Source organism: Triticum dicoccoides, chromosome 1B (assembly GCF_002162155.2).
Source record: "Triticum dicoccoides isolate Atlit2015 ecotype Zavitan chromosome 1B, WEW_v2.0, whole genome shotgun sequence".
In the NCBI taxonomy this organism is placed as follows: Eukaryota; Viridiplantae; Streptophyta; class Magnoliopsida; order Poales; family Poaceae; genus Triticum; species Triticum dicoccoides.
This window is the reverse complement of record NC_041381.1, coordinates 655229092-655236648: the sequence shown is the minus strand read 5'-3', so window position 1 is coordinate 655236648 and position 7557 is coordinate 655229092.

Below are 7557 nucleotides of genomic sequence, written 5' to 3'. Positions count from 1 at the left end.
ATAAAAGGCTTTAAAAGAAATGCCACAGTCGGGCGTCTGAGCGACACCACAAAAAGGGCTTTAAAAGAAATGCCACAGTCGGGCGTCTGAGCGACACCACAAAAAGGGCTTTAAAAGAAATGCCACAGTCGGGCGTCTGAGCGACACCACATAAAGGGCTTTAAAAGAAATGCCACAGTCGGGCGTCTGAGCGACACCACATAAAGGGCTTTAAAATAAACAATCAGAGTGAATATCCCGGAGGTAGAACCATCCCAGAGATACTCGATAATAACAATAATATCACGGGTTAGTCAACAATATTAATAATCATAATTATCACAAGTCACAGGTAGTAGTTCCAGTTCTGGTTAACGGTTTCACCTCCGAAGACCGACACTAAGACCGACACCTGACCCATCCCAGACTGTAATCCTTAACCATGGACACGGCTATTCGAATAGGTTTATTCTCTGCAGAGGGTGTACTCTTTACCCACGAGTAACGGATTTCTTTAGTCCATCGGGACTAATTCCGTCTACGGTCTTTTTGTTGAAAACACACCTAACTTGCACACACCAGCTTAACTCACACGTGTCTGGAATCACCCACGACACCTGTTAAGCAAACTCTAAGTGGAGAGGCTACAACCTCGCGTAGCATGGGATCAAATTTATATCGCGCGCTCTAAGGGGTGGCCTCCCCTCTCGGTCCCAATCGGAAACACCCATGCCCCCGGACCAGGTGGCCTGCCTACCAGCTACAACCGGTATCTTCCACCATGGCCTCTCTGTACGGTGTGTGCTAGAAAGAGGTTGACAACTTACTGAACCGTACTCTACTTGCTGTAGAGACGAGTGGTAGTACGAAACAAGTATGGGGGTTACTGGCACAAGACTCGATCTACGGTCGACTCAGGAGGTTTAAGTATTCCCTGCATGATTAGTATAACGAATATATTTCATCCAACAGAGTCACCACTCATATCACCTTGCCATGCCATACCAGACATAACCGTCCCGACGGAGACCGGCGACAAACTCATGCCTACCCAAGGCAGAGGTTTTCCCGGGTTCCTGCCGGTATGCATGCAAGGCACATGAGGGTGATTATCATCACAAGTGTGTCCGTTTCCAACAGCATGGAAATCTATAACATGCACCCATGCATATGATCATATCACATGAAATAACAAGTTTCTCCAAAGTGAGGTGATGTTATGAACGTGTCATCGAACACACAAAAATATTATGCCGGGGTTCAGAATGCTTGCCTTCAATGTGTGGAAAGGCAGGGTGCACTCCAAAACTTGAAACATTTCTCCTCTCTTCAAAAATCCTATTTTAGCAATATAAAAGAATTAACACACAAAATAAAAACAGCACCAAAAGTTGTTCTGAAAATTTTTCAAATAAATCTTAAAATAAACTAGGTGAAATTTGAGAGAGGTAGGAAAAAGATTCATTTCATTTGGAGTTGTATTTAAAAAGTTATAGCCAGTCAAAGTTCTGGTCAAAATCTGTTATTTTAAATAAAACAGAAAAGAAAACGTTTCGGAGGGGAATACGCTTTCGGAGCGGGGGAAACGTACTAGGGGGATTACGCCTTCACTTAATCCCACGTGGACAGGCACGGGGTCGCTGACAGTGGGTCCAGAGAGTCCCACTAGTCAGGTTTGACTAGTCTCTCTTTCCCCCTCCTTCCCCTGTCCCGAGCGGAGGCGAAGCTCAGGCGATCGTCGCCGGCGACTGGCAGCTCTTCGCGGGGCCCCGAGGGCGGGGATGGATTCGCTACTCCAGTGCGGTCCTCCCGGTGGTTGCCAGGCCGGTGGGGACGGAGGGAGCTGCCGGCGGCGAGCTTCGCGGCGGAGGAGGCTTCGGGGGCGGAGTGAAAATTCTCCCGCAGTGAGCCCCAATCGAAATCTGGTAGAGGGAAAGGTTCACGGGAGGATGAGGAAGCTCTTGGTGGAGAGAACGGAGAGGGGGAGGCCCTGGTGGTGCCGAATTGGCCAGGGCAGTGGTGGCGGCCGCAGTTGCCGGAGGTGGGGAAGAAGACCTCCCCGGGTCGATTGGCTGCCATAGGAGAACTAGGGGAGCATTCTAAGGTTGCCTGTGTGCTCGGGGAAGCTCGGGGGCCTCCTTTTATAGCTCGTCGAGGTCGGTTCCGCGGCGGCCGGATAAGCTCTCCGGCAAACCGCCTCTCTGTAGCTTGCAGGGCAACGTGGCGTGGCTGGGGATGACGGCAGGAGCTAGCGGATGAGTGGGCACTGCTCCAAGGGCGAGCTGGCGAGCGGAGGTGGCTTTGGCGGCGCCGACCGTGGCAGAGGCGCGCTGCGGACGCCAGTGTGCCGCCAAAAATGCCCTGGCGGCGGCGCTGTAGCGTGTCAAGGTGGCTTGGCGCGATGCTGCGAGGCGGGGAGTGCGTGGCGAGGTGCTGCCGTGTGGGCCAAAGCCAGGGGGGCCAGCGTGTCGGCTCGGGCGCGGCATCGTGCAATACGCGTGCTCTGGGCGCGTCCAGTGCACGCACGGGATATGCTCGACACAATGCCGCGGCATGCTACAGGTCGCAGGTGAGGTTGGGGTTTACCAGATCGAGGTTAGGAGCAACTGGGAGTCTAGTGGACATGCTAGTTTGATCAGAGGTGCAAGCTCACAGTGCAATGCCAAAACTCATGTCAAAACTGGTCATGCCTACAGGGTGCTCGATAGAATGCCACATGCACCTAGGCATCTCTTGGGGTAGCCAAAACTTCCAGGTTGCGGTCTCTTTAGATGTACAAGAGGGTGGTGAGGTTAGTTTGCCAAAAGCAGAAACTTGTTAGTGCAAGTTTTGCAAAACTACATTTCTGGACAGGAAATAAATGACATTATTTCATGAACCAAAATTAATCCAAGGGTTGCATGCTCCTGGATTTAGGGGTTTGGTAGGGCTGTCTACCAGTAGGAGAAAACACAAGATCATTGGAGCAAAAATAAATAGGGTTGCAGTAGAAATCACAGGGCTGGACCAGAATGAAAATGAGGTTGATTCACTCAAATTTTTCAAAGAATAGCACGAGGTTTTTGCATAATGTGGAATCTTAGGCCATTACCATCATCCCATAATTTTGGTGGAGGCTAGAAAGAATTATTTAAAGGAGTTGTAGTGCAAAATTGCCCACTGGACCAGAGAACAAAATTTGCCGTAGAGCTCAAAATATTACATAAAATAAAGATGTTTTCGTACAAAAGTGATTTAAAAACATCACATGACATCTCCAAATTTTGGTTGGAATTTTAAGTGAATTTATCAAATGGTTGTAGTTCAAATAAGGTCATTTAACCTTGAAAATCCATTCTTCAAGAAAATAAAGATCAAGCAATTAAATTAGTTAATTAGTTATACTGATAAAAGGAAAGTTTTTCTTGAGAGGTTAAACAAGTCCAATAACATATTTGAAAAGTTTTCTCTTTGGGAAAAACTCATCATAACAGGGAAGGAGATGATTTAAACAATCAAAATGGAGCTCCGAAATTCAAAGTTTTAAATTCCTGGCAAAAATTTTAATAACTAAAACCTGGTTAAATTTTTGGGGTGTTACAATACTACCCCCCTTAAGAAAAAAAATCTCGTCCTCGAGATTTGTTAAAAGTTGTGTTAAGAAAATATTACGCAATAAAGATGTGGCTTTAGTGAGAGGGCAATAAGTGGTGAAAAAAATCACAGTGTGAAAACTGGTGCTGCGTGGAAGAGTCTACGGTTCGGGACAAAATCGTGAGATTTATACGCTGGATATAAATTTAGAATAACTCCTAAATTTAGATATACGCTGGTCGTACTCGAGAGCACAGTGCTCCCTCTGGCTGACAGGCGGACCCGGGGTCCACTGTCAGTCTCCTCTTCTCCCTCTAGTTCTCTCTTCTTCCTCTCTCCCGCGCGCTTTCTCGCGCTTTCTCCACCGGCTATGCCTAGCGCGTAGGGCATCTAGGCCATACCGTGGTAGTGCGCGGCGTGCTAGCTGCCGGTGCAGCGTGCACTCACCTCGCGGGCCAGCGCGCTTCGGCACTGCTCGCGGATTCGACTCCGAACACCGGCGATCGGCGACGAGCGGCGTTGGTGGACTTCGCCCACCGTACACCGAGCTCGAGCTATAAAAACGGCCGGGGTGCCTCTCTCTTCTTCCTCACACCTGGCCTCACTTCTCCTCCTCCTTCTTTCTCCATTACTGCTTACAGAAGCTCGGGTGAGGCTCTAATGGCGGAGGCGATGCCGGACTGGTTTGTGATCCTGATATTTGGAGGGCTGGCGACCCTACTGGGGCTTTCTGTGCTCCTGTGTGCGATGATCCTCGACGAGTGTCGCGACGCTGCGGCTCTGGTGTTGGCTCTCCGCGGTGGTGGTGATCATGAGGAGTAGATGGGGTGTGCCGGGTGCTAACTGTTGTTAGGGGGTGATTAGCTGGATGCAACACTGTTGCAAAGTTTTGCAAACAGTGTATGTGTCCGAATGATTATGGTTGTGAGTCTGCTGCGTGGTGCTGTGTGAAATTAAATAATCCACGTCGTGAGAAGGGGCAGGTGTAGCAACTCAGGGAAAAGAAATCTCACTCCAGGATTTTGCGAGGGAAAAACAGTTAATTTAAAGGAGCATAAACCACAACAAAAACTACACACATTAGTAGAAGCCAAATAATTGACTCGTCATACAAACTCAGGGTATCACACATAAGTCACACACATAAATAAATGTTGCAATAATGAACACCGCAGCGATGTTCTAAAATGGAAACGGCAACTAGACGGGGTCCTGATAAAATGTCTCTGGTACTGGGATACACTCCTCTTCTATCGGAGGCAGTGGATTGACCAGTAAATGTATACGTCTCTCCGGGTCGGGTCTCAGTGATCTACCGATGGCAATCTGAGGACTTAAATCTGCGAGGCTCTGGAGATAATCCATCACTCGCTGGTTCAAATGCTCTTGAGCAATGATGTACTGGATAAGGTTGGTTAGCACTGGATCTCTCTCAATGCGTCCACCGGGAAAAGATGTTACTTCTCCGGGTGCTGCACGGCTCGGAAAGTAATAATATCCTCGTTCGCGGGCATAGGGTACTGCGGATCGAAGGCGAGCAATCGCTTCTTTCGCAGCAGCTTCTATGGCCAAGTGTGGGGTTGGCATAGATTTCCCCACGAAGGAAACTTCCGTTGGATCTTGGTTGGGGTCTACAAGAGGAATGTGTACTGCTGCCCAATATTCTGAGGTGGATGGGGTGATCCTTGATTTGAACAGCTCGTACTGAGGTGGCTGGGTAGAACCCATGGTACTGCGGGTAAAATCCCACAATATTTTGACAAAGCTACCTGGGGTTGCATCTGGGGTTCTCAGATGAATGCTGGGGCTCGGCATGACAGGAAAAAGTTGTGAGTGTGGTGCACAAAGTGAGGGTTGCTGGGTAAGGTCACAAGGTGGCCTTTATATAGCAATGGAGCCGGATCGTTTTACCGTGGTGAAAGGTAGTAAATTTGCCAGCTTAGCTCCAAAGGTCAGGTCAGTGTCAGAGATACACATATCTCATAAAGAGACGTGTTACTGTGGTTGTCGTCGGGTTGGTTTTGGTAGTTGTGCCCGAAAAAATATGCAACTATGCGCTGACCAAAAATGCAAGGCCACTATTAAAACAGAGGCACAACGACAGGTTGCGTTAATATACACGGTCGCACGATTACAAAGTGAGGATACACTGAGACTCGGTACTACTCGTACGGCTTAGTCTACCTCATTAATGTCTAAACGGGCGCGCCTGGTGGATGTTGAGGCTTCTCCACGTGTCTCACTGCCGGGATTAGCCGGAGATGGCGGAGGAACTGCAGGGTCGGGGTAGTGATGATGACCATCACGGGGATTGTTGGCCACAACCCCGTTGGAGTGTGCTCCCAAAAGGCGATGAAGCACTTCTGGGGTCATCAAAGCATCTCGGCTGATGGCTGGAGCTGATCTCGGGGTCTCGATCGGTTGTCCAAACAGCACGACTTGGTTGTCGGCGTTGGGCTCGTTTTCTTCTCTCGCCGGGGCTCGACGAACCAGCTCTCCACGAGCTGCAATTAAATCAATAGTGATTTGATCGCACAGTTCCTCTAGTGCACTTACATAGCGCACTAGGTGCAACAATGCGGGGTCCGTCTCGTGATCTCTGTTGGCAACTTGGGGTGGTCTACCATACCCTTCACGTCTGGGGTAGTAGTGGAACGAGCGACAGTTTACTCTGGGCGACAAGTGCCTGAGATGAACTATAGCTTCTCGAGCGGCTAGCTGGATGGCTTGTGGCTCAAAGGAAGTTGTTCTTCCGGTGAACCTGTAGGGGCGCTCGGGTGACAGTCCCCTACCGTAGATGTGCACAGTGGCCCAAAATTGACGGTCTTCACCGCTCATGGGTCCTTGGTACACAACATATTCTGGTGGCTCCTCTAACGCATAGGCACGACGGGTGAGGTTTGCGAGTATGGTCACAAAACCTCCAAGGTTGGTTGCTGTGGTTTCATTGTGCACGACAGGGCTAGGCATTGTGGCTCGGTTTGGGGTAGAGGCTGTGATGTGCTGTCTTGGGACTAGTGTGCCCCTTTTTATAGGAAAAAGGGGACGGAGTCTTCCTTCGCACGCTTGCGAGAAAGGACTACTTAGGGGCCGGTCACTGGCGCATGAGCGACAGGTTAGGTTGATAGGTTGGGCACCGACTGCCAAAAGGTGTTGGGTCACTGTGTGGCTATCTTGCACGAGAAGCTTGGCTGGGGTTTGGTTATGGTTTGGTGGGTTGGTTTGCCTAAATTTATTGACCTGGCTAAGATAGGATTAGCCAATGGTCAGCCTGGCTCTGATACCAAGTCTGTCACGACCGGTTTTCCGGGTAATAAATTTCCAGAAAAGACCGTCGTGCTCATCAGCCCCAGGATTACTGTTAGCTGATGAGGCTCCAACTTGATACAGAAATTCCAAGCAGAATACAACATATGTAGTACAAGACCATTCTGGCCTGTGAGTACAACAAATGGTTTCTAGTGATTGATGGCGGAAGCGGTTTGTGGATCATCAGTGTCTATGGGACTCCAATTCCCACAGGAACAGCTGACCAGGTTAACTCCTATCTTCGCGAGGCTGCTATCTCCATTGTGTGGGTTCCGGGGCTGGCATCGCGTCGCTCCTCTCCGTGCAAGAAAATCTGGCCAAGACAATAGCCAGGGACAAGCCAGTGAGTACTTTGAATGTACTCGCAAATATTATGAACACAGGTATAATATAACAATGATGTGCTGAAAATATTTTGTGCTCATGACGACAGTCACAAAAGATAAATGAGACTCTGATGCGTGCAAGCAAGTTATTTATAAAAATGCAATAACATGGTAGTATTAAAATTTATGAAACAAATAACAAGCAATGCCACAGTCGGGCGTCTTAGCGACACCACATAAAGGGCTTTAAAAGAAATTCCACAGTCGGGCGTCTGAGCGACACCACATAAAGGGCTTTAAAAGAAATGCCACAGTCGGGCGTCTGAGCGACACCACATAAAGGGCTTTAAAAGAAAAGCCATAGTCGGGC